This window comes from Polistes canadensis, unplaced genomic scaffold, assembly GCF_001313835.1.
Source record: "Polistes canadensis isolate GaletaPanama2010 unplaced genomic scaffold, ASM131383v1 scaffold_19, whole genome shotgun sequence".
NCBI lineage: Eukaryota > Metazoa > Arthropoda > Insecta > Hymenoptera > Vespidae > Polistes > Polistes canadensis.
Window position 1 is genome coordinate 253,324 of NW_014569566.1, and position 13,401 is coordinate 266,724.

Sequence of the window (13,401 nt, forward strand, 5' to 3'; positions counted from 1 at the left end):
TGTTATTTCCCCCATAGGGGAGAGAAGGAAAATAACGTGCAAATATTTGTTTCCTGTGTTAATACGCTACACCACAAACAATGACTACCTGCATTTTATTTTAATATTAACTTTGACACAAATCGTTTATTTATATATATATATATATATTTTATTTTTATTCCGAAAAAAAAAAAAAAGAAAAAAAAAGAAAACGATATCAGAAAGGAAGAAAAAACAAAAAAAACCAAAAAAAAAAAAGAAAAACAACATTAATTAAAACGTAGAAATTTACTGTCCAAAATCGATCCCTTTTCAAAAATTGATATTAAAGAGGGAAGTGTAGTAATGCATCGTTGTGGTAGATTCGTTCTAGAAATTAGAAATAACACAACAACAAGTAAAATTTAAAATCAAATAAATAAATTAATAGAAAGAGAAAATCGTGAAAAAAATCGTATCGATAGCGAGTCGATCTTATCGGACAACGAACGTCCACTTTGCTGTCTCGGTATAATAATTATAATAATAATAATAATAATATAATAATAATAATATTATATATATAAAAATAATAATAATAATAATAATAACTAAATAATAATAATAATAATAATAATAATCATCATTTTCTTTTAAGAATTTAATTTCTTCGCTAAGATTCGTCGCGCTTTTTCTATTATCGAGAAAAATTAAATTAGTTGATGACATTTAAAAAGAAGACACGAATTAAAGAATAAAAAATAGAAAGAAAAAAATAATGAGAAAAAAATCACACACACACATACAGACATACACACACATACATACATACAGCATGCAAGGCCTTAACGCATTGTTTGCTAAAGATATCAAATTATCTTTCTCTATTAAGCGTAAGCTTCGTAACCCACCCCCGCCCCGCCCCCCTCTACACCCCCGTTTGCCTGCTGCTCTTCTTACCAACAATTGCAATCGAAGCGACACACGTTATAGTTCGCTGCGTTAATTAATAAGTAATATAATATTAATGATTGATGAGATAGACGATGATACCGAGATTAAAAAAAAATGTGTGCCGAGATTAATATTAATATTATATATATAATTATTATTATATTACCGTGCGCAAAAAGATATTTGCAGTTATCGCTATATTATATTACTATTTTATTATTATGATTATTATACGCAACGTTGCCTCTATGTTAGAATTATATCATTTATTATCTTTATCCACCGCAGAGAAAAGTTGTGAAATTTAAGAGATTCCATTTAAAAAAAAAAAAAAAAAAAAAAAAAGGAAAAAAAAAAAATGAAAGAATATACGGCGTAACGAAGTGATACAAAACGAAATGAAATGAAAGCGAAAAGAAAAAAAGAAAAAAAAAAGGAAATTACAAAACGGAGAATAAATCATAAAAATCGAATATAAAACAAAATATAAAATGAAATAAATAAATGATGAATAAAGAAAAAAAAAAAAAAAAAGAAAAAGAAAWAAAAAAACATACTACAAACCGAGAGAAAATATTATGAACGTCCTTCGTAACATTCTCCTCCTCCTCCTCCTCCTCTTCCTCCCCTCCCCTTGTAGCCCCACCACCCTCTTTTTCTGAAATATAATTAAAGGAAAGATTTCCATCGTAAGAAAAAGATTGCGACGAGAATTGCGATCGCAATCGTACGCAGAGGATGGAATTTCTTCTTGTTAATCCTTTTTTTTGTACTTCTCTTCTTTTCTCTCTCTCTCTTCTCTCATCAAGGAAGAAGGGAACAGCCAACTGCAACTGCAACTGCAACAGTCACGAGAAGTGTTCGCGTGTGTAAGACCCGGGGCCCCGTTATAAACAGCCAATACCAAACGAATCGTCGTCCTTGCCACATATGGCGAGAAGGCTCTCCTCGAAAGAGTAACATACGACGACAAGTATCAAAATGAACACACACATACATACACAGAAAGAGAGAGAGAGAGAGATTTTATGCGTTTTCTATTATTCCAAGTTTTTGTATTTAACATTTCTTAAATAACAAACCCTAATTTGTATATATATTCCATTTTTATGTGTACCAATTAGAAAAAAATATATAATTTATCTGTATATATGTGTACAGGATATGCAAAGTAAAAAACGTAAGTATTTATTACAACATTTGTTACTTTATATGAAAAACTTGAGATCATTCGCTTTTTGATAGTTGAAATAAATAGACAAAAACGTATAGCAACACGCAAGTAAATCCTATATAATAATATTATTTATTATTTCATTTATATATAAAATGAATAAAAATTAGATATAATAAATTAACTGTGTGATAGAGAGATAAAGAAATAAATTAGATTAGAATGAAAAGGATTAAAAATAGAATTACGAGAGTGCGAAGGGTTAATTAATTAACTTAGATGAATAGAAATAAAAATACGATATTGAACGTACGATCGGATAGGGTTAATTACACAGACAAAGAGAAAGAGAAAGAGAGAGATGAAGGAAAAAATACAAAACAAAAAAAAGAATTAGAAGTAAAAAACGAAAAAGAGAGAAAGAGAGAGAGAGATAAAAAAAAAAATCTTTGAGAAGGATAATAAGAAGAAGTCGTTTATGCACGGCCATTAAGACGTTAACACTCGTCGGACTAATCGAAGCAGCAGCAGCAACAGCAGCATCAGCTGCAACTGCATCAGCAACTGCAGCAGCAGCTGTGCACTCGAGAGATGCGTTCGTTCGAACTACTTTTCCTCGTGGGCGGCATGCAGGTGCCTCCGGCTCTCTTCTTTTTATTATTCTTATTTCTTATTCTTCTACTTGGCCGTGTCTACCACCACCATAACCACCACCACCATTATCAACCTAAGAGTATTCGAGAGAAACTTGTATATGTGTAAGTACTACCCACGCGTGTACTGTACTAACTCGTTCGTCTTGCTTCTTCTCTCTCTCTCTCTTATTTTGATTTTTATTTTTTATTTTTATTCTTTTACTCGTTTTTCTTTTCGTTCTCTTATTATTACTTCGTTTTCTTTTTTTTTTTTTTTTCATAAACTTTTAACTCTCGTCTCGTCTCGTCTCTCTCTTTTTCGCAGAAACACATTTTTGCGATTAATAATTGAAAATAAGCTTCATATTGACTATTATTAATTAACAGTAGTGATATGTTCTTCCTCGTTGTTGTTAATTTCTTTTTTCTTTTTTTTTTTTTATATTTTTAATTACTATAGTTTGAATTATTTTGTAGATATAAAATAAAAGTATACGTGATTAATCGTTAATATGAATTCAAAAATCTAATTAACACAATTAGGATAATATTTTTGTATATTTCTATAATCCAAAAAATATGGTTAAAAATATTTTCTATTATAATTTTAATAGACTATCTTAGAAGACTACCCTGAAAATATAAAACTATGATTATTATAGGGAAGTATTCGTTAGCCTATTAGTTAGTGTCGTCGTTTTATAATAGGTCGTTGACATGACCATAGTAGAACTTAGAAAACGAATGAGCTTCGTGTACATGAAGCCTCGAGTACTTTAAGTAAAAGAAAAGGAAAAGGAAGAGGAAGAAGAAGAAAAAGAAAAAGAAGAAAAAAAAAGAAGATCGTCGAAGAATGGATGAGAGGTAGGTAAGTTCGTATAAAATAAATCCGATTGGTTAAAAGACATCAATCATTTTCTTACTCTCTTTATCTGTCTCTTAAAAATATAACACAGCTGTGGTAACATGGAGAAATAAATAAAGAAAAATAAAAGATAAAAAGATATATAAGATCGTCGGACACGGTAGAAAGATTTTCTTCTTCTTCTGTGTGTGTCTGGTCATACATTAGGATCATCTACTTATTCTTGCAAGAAGACGTTGAAAACTATGCTATTTAATGATGTATGCGATCATTGGCTCGTTAGCGTTGAAAATAAAACAAAAAAGATGGGGAAAAATAAATAAAATGGACAAAAAAAAATGATGATGGTGGGTACGCGCTTATAATATTTTAATATCGTAAAAATTCATTTTTTTTATTATTCATGCTTATATATATTATAAGTAAAAAGTAAAAGAAAATTTTAAACGGGGTGGGGAGGGGGGGGAGGTAAAAAGAAAATGTATAATAAGTAGTATAACACACGTAAATATATTATGATCATGATGTCTCCGGTGTGTAATAAATTATCGCTTGTTATGTGATCATCCACCTTCGCCTTGACGAAGCTTCTTCTCTGGAATGTCCATTAAATTTTAATTAAATGCAATCAACGAGTATGACTGCACCCAATATCACTTAGCGAGGACGTATTCTCTCGTGTTCGTTAATAATCGAGACGAATATTGACGGCCCGTGTAAAGTGCACCCCGAAATAATATCGTTATCAATGATAAAGCTTTGCTTCCATTCGTTCGACGTTTCATCTTTCTTCTTTTTTTTTTTTAAAAAACAAAAAAGAAAAGGGGGAGAACATTTATAACGCAACTCGACCCAAATTCAACTCGATACACTTTAATGCGTATATACATAATATATCGCCTATAATGAGAAAGAGTAAAAAAGAATGAGAGAGAGAGAGAGAGAGAAAGAGAGAGAAAAAATATATATTTCCGTCGATATTTAACGAAGAAAAATATTTCACAAGATATTCGAATAAATCCACATTATCCGAATTTACTCATGAATATATATATATATATTCCCAAATGAGTATACGAATATTATACTCGTTTAATTTCTCTCCTCACATCTTAATGTATCACCTTAAAATTCTTTTTTTTTACGAAATATTTTCATTAATAAACTCATAACGCACATGCACAAAAATATGAAATACGTATAATAATAATACACATATATATGTAATATATATTTATAGTTTATATTTATATCCATAAGAGATATATATTTCGTCGTAATATACGTTTCGAACCGAATACGTGACTATTTCACATGTTTCTCGTATATATTATAGCAAATACGAATATGTGTGTGTGTGTGTGTGTATGCCTTTTTTAAAATGTACCTCACGCCTACCGTTCAGAAAAGTATAGACTTCTTCGACGTTCCAAGACAGAAGATAAAAGATAAAGATAAAAAGATTATGAGAGAAAGAATGGTGAACGTTACTTTCGAGAAAATTTATAGCCGATTTCGAGACTACTGAGAAAAAGCGAATGAAAGAGAGAGAGAGAGAGATGAGCAAAAAAAAAAAAAGGTAAAATTTCGTCTGAAGCATAGAGATGCGCTTGAGTGGCAAATCAACTTTCAAGGTCATCAATGACAGCTCTTCTTTTTCTTTTTCTTTTTCTTCTTCTTCTTCTAAAGAATAGGAATAAGCCAGTTGCATGACGTATGGATATATATGTTTATATGTATGTGTGTGTGGGTGCATTATGCACGACCTTAGGCGAGTCATCGCAAGATTCGCGAGCCTTTTCAGAGCTACGTCGTTTAAACTGGCAGAAAGAGAGAGAAAGAGAGAGAAAGAGAGAGAGACCAAGGATACTTGACTCCTTGTTTGGTCCAAACCACGTTAAAGGTAATTATTTTGACCGATCTCTACGAGCACGAGTACGAGGATAAATTTAATCAATCGAGAAATAATAATTAAGACATTTCAAATATGTTAATCAAATAATACAAAAAATATTTGTTCTTTCCTACATATATCCACATTAAACATTAATGAGAATAATATTTCATTGGATATTTGAACGGGTGGGAAAAAAATAAATAATTTTATTATATTTTTTATATATATAAATATAAAAAAAAAATAAATAATTTTCTATTAAAATAGAAAGAAATAGACACATTTTAAACGCGTAATTAATAATACATAATGATGCATAAAGAAAAAATAAAAACAAAGGAATATTGCGAAATATATTTGACGTGTAAGATTTGGTTCTTGAAAAGAGAAAAGAAAAAAGATTGAATAGAAGGAAAATATTTGTAAGGGTTAGGATTTGTTAAAGGCTCAACGATGAGGAAGTTTAAAAAGGGTCTTGACCTTAGCCAAGACACGACGGAAAGTAAGCTTTCGTGTCCCCCCTACCCACCCTCCTCCTCCTCCTCCTACTCTTCCTCTTCTCGATGCCCTTGCATTTCCTGGTACTTGCCGGGAGTTTCGAAGAAAGGCAACCAACCCGACTACGAGACACAGTCGTGCTAATGAGAAGTTAATGGCGTAGCCGGTGTCTTCTGTCTGATGTTGAAGAAATGTGTGCTGTGTTTCAATGCCCTGAGATATTCTCTTGAAGTTGTCTTATGTTAGACGAGCCCATTCTCTTCTTTAAAGTACCCTTATATTATATTCCTTCCTTCCTTCCTTCCGTTGATGCTCCTCCAGTCATTTTTTTCTCTTTTCCAAGTTTAAACGAGTTTTTATCTCATTTTTATTCCTATCCCTCGATATTTAATATTTCGATATATTATTAGTGCAAATTTGATCTTTGATATGTATACGTATTATATGTATACATTATTTCACATTGGTTTTATCTTTATGACTTTAAAAAAAAAACAAACAAAAAGATAAAGAAAATAATTGTAAAGTGTCCTTTTATCATATTTAATCGCGAAAAAAATGAATATTTAACATAATATTGAAATTTATAATCATCTATAATAATATTATTGTAGATTCTCGTATGTGTGTTTATCTTAATTGAAATTTCAACGGAGAAAAATATTAATGAATATATATGTATATATATTTTGAAGTATTCCTACTTTTTTTTTTAAACTCTTTTGCAAAATTAAATAGATCATATTATTTAGATCTCTTATCATTAATCCGAAACTTTCTAACGAAGCAAAATATTAATGAATATATATGTATATATATTTTGAAGTATTCCTACTTTTTTTTTTAAACTCTTTTGCAAAATTAAATATATCATATTATTTAGATCTCTTATCATTAATCCGAAACTTTCGAACGAAGTAAAAAGAAAAACCAGAAAAAAAAAGGTTCTCATTCGACAAAATCTCTATTAATATAAAACGAATAAATTGTGATTGAAGGAAAAAAAAAGAAAAGAAAGAAAGAAAGAAAAAAGGTAATCGAAAAATCGTCTGTACGTAATCGCTTAAAAATAAAACTTCGAGGGTATCGGTTAAACTTGAAGAATTCGATTCCTTTCGAGGATAGGAGTAAGATCGAATCCGTGGCTCGTGATATCGATACCGTCATTTGCATTAATCCTTGCGAAGAGTCAACCAGCAATCGGGAATGTACGAGAATGAATGCATTTATAAAATGTGAATAAATAAACGTGTGAGAGAAGAGGGGAAAAAGCGTTAACGTGAATCTTATCTTATACATTTTATAGAGAAATGCATATATAAATAAATAAATATAATAAATAAATAAATAAATAAATAAATAAATATAAATACGGGTATAAGATTTCTCTCGCGCATAAATTATCGCAAAAGGATTGGTAGTTAACACGATATCAAAATCATCCATCCATCCATTCATTTATTTATTTATTCATCCATTTATTCATCATTCATATATACACACACTTATTCATCCAACGATCGAGATGGAAGGAATAAGAGAAATCCATCGGAAAATACGGCAATTTATTTATTCGTCAAGTGTACTACTATCTCAAAATGATTAATGTTCCATAATATCTTCGTACCTGTTGTTGTATTATCGTCGTAGTCGTCGTCATTTATTTATACGCGAACGAGTTATATATTTTTTCTACATTTTATTTTGTTCATTTATTTTTAATCGAACACACCGATTCCGTCTCAAGTCCCGTCGTCAACTTTCCTCGCAATTAGTTTTGACAGATCGAACAATGCACGACACTCTCACGTGCCATAAATCCGAACGTTGTTTCGTTGAAAGCAACAACGAAATTTTCAACTTCTCTCTCTCTCTCTCATTCCGGGTATCTATCTACCATAACCTACGCACCATAACTTCGGATTACCGGTTATTTTTTTTTACTTTTTATTTTTACTTTTATTACGTTTGACGTTATATATATATATCGATATCTCCGATCGATATATTACGACGTAAAATTTTCAATCAGGTAGAAATTAATTATGATAATTGATTTATTATTGAAGTAAAAAAAAGAGAGAGAGAGAGAGAGAGAGAGAGTTAACAGTAATCTTTTTTCATAGAATCAAGATGACATATCGAATATAATGATCTACGTATCGTATATAACTAACAACTGTTCATTATTAAAACCTACGCAAGGATAAGGGATTTTCCAAATGATTTATTTGCGATCGATCTATATGACAATGTTCACGACGATGTATATCGATCGTATTAAAAAGAGGATTAAAAAAAGAAGAAGAAAGAAAAAAAAAGACAACCCATAATAACAAACACATATCGTCTTGTCAGTTAAAGTGACAGGTAACGATGCAAACGAGTTTTCATTTTCCTTCAACAAACGCATTACCGATTGATTCGTTATATATATATATGATACATACACGTATATAGTAAACTATTTAAAATTCAAAAAAGATTGAACGAAAATGAAGAGAAAAAGAGAGATGAACGTGTTCGAATATCGTCGTGCAACGTCAATCAATACATTGAAGCAGAACGCGCGGACACAGGCGTGGCTCAATTTCACGAGGAGGCCGATATTTATCCGACGATATTCCGGATGCATAAATATAGCCACGTGTTTCTATACTCGTAATACGGGTGCCCAAGCACTAGGTATTTCCGTTGCGATCGTGCTGCGCCTATATTGTTCGTAAATCCGGTCCATAGGCGGAAGAAGCTGGATACTATGGGTATTAACTCTCCTGGAATTATTCTCTAAAAGAGATTTGTTTGAGATTTTTTTTTTTAACGGGGGAGGGAGAGGATTTAACTATAATCCTTTCTTCCAACGTTGAGAACTCGAAGGTAGGTAATTTTCTGTTTTTTTTTTTTTTCTTTCGATACAATTATAAAAAAAGAAACGAAAAATACGAGAGGAGGAGGCGGCAAATTATTTTACAGTATTTTATGTCGTATTTTTATTTGAGAACAAAAAATTTGTCTATCGCCAAAAACAAAAATGATTGAAAAACACACAGACATATTAAAAAAGGTAAAAATAAAATGGTGTACACGTGGTAGGAATAAATATACGAATGGAAACCAAAATAAATGATCGTTGGTCCCTGGCACGCACGGTTGGCGCCAGTGGATGCTAATATGGCGGGCCGAGGGTCAGCACCATGATTCTCCCATCAAGATGATGATGATGATGATGATGATGATGATGACTCTCGAGCGATGACGAACGTGAAAATGCGATGACGAGTCGTCGTCGTTGTCGCCGTATCGCGTAATATACGAAAATACCGATTTGTCTGCCTTTTTTCTCTTCCATTCTCTTTTTTCTCTCCTTAAGAATTAATAAAACAATTAATAAAAAGAAAACATTGGGATTTGATAAATTAATACGCAAATAATAAAATGAAAAAATCAAATATGAATGATCATTACGAAAGTATTGTAATCCTAATTCCTCTCCTTCGTTTTCCTTTTCTCCCCCCTCGCCCCTTCTGCACTTCTCCCACCCTTTTCTTCTCTCGTTTCTTTCTTTTCGATAGAAACATACCGTTCCAGTTGGAGATACTCACACGCGCCACAACACTCATGAATAAACATCGTAGTGGATCGTGGATAAAAACTTGTTTACAAACGGAACCCGCGAGAGTTACACGCGTAAAGTTCCACCGACTTAGGCTTACTTTTCTTTTATTTTCTTTCATTCTTTTTCCTTCTTTCTTTCTTTAATCGGATACCTCGCATTGTGATCGAGTTTTTGCGATAGATTTGCACGTGGGATAGGGAGGGAGGGAGGGAGGGAGGGGAGGGAGGGGAGGAGGACAAAAAAGACACGTGAATTTTTTCCATTTACGGAAAGATCAAGTTTTCTTTGCGAATGGGAACAAGAAACATACGCCTTTTTTATTCGCATAATTACGCGTATATTATTTTAATCGACTAATGTCATTTAATTTAGACATCTACTTCGAATTTTGAAACATCGATGCGTTTTCTAGGAGAAGATGATGACTAAGAAAAAAGAAAAAAAGGAATTTACCTATCGCGATTTTTAGAAATATAAGTCGATAAACTTTGTTCATGACGTAGCCTAAAAGCATGGTTTAAGCAACGTCCTTTTTTTTTCTTTTTTTTTTTGTCTTCTTTTCAGATAAGATATTCGAGAGTGACCCCGAATATAATATCCCTTTTAAAAGAAGAAAAGATTTTTGAAGGAGGAAGAAATAGGAAATACGTGACATAGAATATATATATATATATATTGTTCCTTTATTTCTTCTTCTTTTTTTTTTTTTATTTATTTTCTCTAAACACACAGTCGTTCGCACCTTTTTAAAGTATGTAAGTACGTAAGTACTCGTTTACTCGTCAAACATTTCACCGAACGTTTGTTTGACCAATCGAAACACGAATACGAATACGAAGACCAAGGAGGTGGTATGCGTAATGCTTGTTTTCTTTTTTCTTTCTTAAAAAAAAAAAAAAAAATAAAAAAAAAAGAAAAGACTAAAATTCGCGCGCGCGGAACGTTTTCATCGTGAGGCACGCGTGAAATTTCGACTCTTTCGTATCGTTTTCTTTTTTAAGTTCGTACACGCATACGCGGCAGGTCGAAAGTTCGCCAACCCCGTTCGTTCGTTCGTTCTCTTTTTCTTCTTTGATTATTTTCAACCCGGAAGAAAAGGATAGAAAAGAGATGGGGGCCACTTTGGTATTACATTAGAAGAGATAAAAAACAAATTGTCTTTTAAATCGAAATACTTTTCATCGCGTATCCGCGTGCAAATACATTTTTTATATTATAAAAATGAAATCAACGATTCGAATCTTCCTATCGCGTCGAATTTGTTTTTGTTATTTATCCTTGTATTAAAAAAGAATAAAAAAAAAAAAAGAAGAAGAAGGAAATCGTCGATCGTGTAACTTTCCACGCTTCGATACCTACACTTTATCGTATTGATCTATCGACTGTTGAATCGTAAAAAAGAAATAGTTAGATAAGGTTCGTTGAATTATTAGACATATTATACTATAGTGCAGTACTAATCAACGATGTGTAACCGAGTCAGTCACATGAGTTTTCTTACGTTACGTTTATTTTAACAAGCAAAACAACTTTTGCATATTAGCTTGACGATAGATCACATAAGATCATTCTTCTTCTATTATATCATCTGAATTATCTTTTTTATACATTATATATTACAAAAAAAAACGAACTTACATTAGAGACGAATCACATGCAAACGATAACATCGTTGATAGAGATAAATCATTGTATTGTTCATATTTAAATAAAACAATGTTTATCCTATAGAATCTTAATCAAATAAAAATTAAAATAAAATAAAAAGTAAGACAAAGAGATATATAAATAATATATATTATATAGTTAATATATATAGATATATATATAGATAATAAATTTGATTCTTATGGTTAAATCTCGCCTTCGCAGTTAGTCCGCAAAAGTTAGTACTCATTTACTCATTTACTATCTCACATAATACGTATTTATACAAGTTTAAACGTATATGCACATACAGGGAGAATAGATGCGTGCGCTACCGGTCGTACCGCATAAGGTATACGGAAAAATCAAAGGTCGATATATAAATAGTCTTGCCAAGAGATATCCGTAGGTGCGACACCCAATAGAAACGTGTGCTCACCGCGAACGAGTTGCAACGCGTTGCTCGCGGACTTGTAAGGGCATACTCGACTTTTTCTCAACGATTCTGACAAGGTGGTACTTGGGTGCACGCGCGCGCGCGCGCGCAACCACACGAACTACTTTTATCTAACACAAGATAATATAGTTTTACATTATGAATATACATATGTCTATTTATCTATTTTTCTTTAAAGTTGGTTTTTGTTTAAGCTTTAATAAAATTCACCTAACGAGCTCTTGTTGTTGTTGTTGATTCGTTTCTATATTGAAATGAAAATGAGATTATATATAAGTAAAATGTTTAAATTACAAAATATAATAATAAAAAAAAAGATTAATATTAATTATTGAGAGATTAAAAGTAGGATTTTTATGAAAGTTAAATAAAACGTTTAACGACTCGTCGAACATTCTTTTCCCTATCGTGGGTAAGAAGAATTTATCACTTTCACTGAAACATCTCATTACCATAGGCTAAAGACACCATTACATACTATAGCCGATGAAAATATGGAAAATCGTACGAGTCTTCTTCTTCTTCTTCTTCTTCTTCTCTGGTGTGGGGAGAAGAAAAAAACAAGAAAATATACAAGCCTACTATTACTATTACTATTACTATTACTACTACTACTGATCGTTAATAAACGATTACGAAAGAAAGTTTCTCCGATGCGTGTTTAAAACGATAGAGGAAATGACATTTGAGAGGAGGAGTAATTCTTTTCTTTGGTCACGTTCTTTCACGAGAAATAATCCTTGCCGAAAGTAGTAGTATTATAATAATAATAATAATAATAATAATAAAAAGAAGAAGAGAGAAGAAGAAGAAGAAGGAATGATTTTAGAAGTCAGGGCGGAACATTTCTTTGAAGAAGGAAATAAAATGAGATGAACGAATAATATAAGAGTACTTTTGTCAAGGTTGAAAATATAAAACTAGAGTCGATGAGAGTGAGGTGAGGCCTAAATGGACTACTACTACTACTACTACTACTAGTAGTAGTCAGGGCAAGGATCATTGGCATTGTCCTTCGAGTCGAGTTCACGGCGTGACTAATTTTAAGATTACCAACGACTCTTTTGGCGCTGTACGCGATGTTATACGATCTCGATGGAGGACATTGAAGTTGGTTGGTACACGAAGACAACGACAACAACAACGACGGATGGACAGACGGACGGGTCCTTAGGACTCCCTTAGAAGGAAGGATTTTTTTTCTTTCGAATTATCTCCGGAGGCCGAGAACGTATCACCTGGCAAGGATACGCTTCCTATTAGCGCCACCTTACTGTTTACCATATTTGGTTTTAGACCTCTTCTCTCTCTCTTTCTCTCTCTATCTCTCTCATTTTATTCCTTTATTTCTCTTTCTTACTTTTTCACTTTTACGTACCCGGGTCAACCGGTCGCAGACGTGGATCCTGAGTTTAAACGGCTACTTCAAGGTCACTTCCGAAATATCTCTCTCTCTTTTTCTTTCTCTCTTTACGAGAACATTGCCATACCACTTGCGTTTCGTGTTTCGAAGCATTCTCTTTCTCTCTATCTATCTATCTATCTTTTTCTTTCTTTGGTTAAACGTTTAACTTGATTAATTGCCTAAACTTAGAATGTAGGATGTGTATCTTTTACTCTTCTACGGACTGGGATGGATGGATTGATGGATCTTTACAAACGCTTCGCATCTTCCTTCGTGTATACAACATAATATA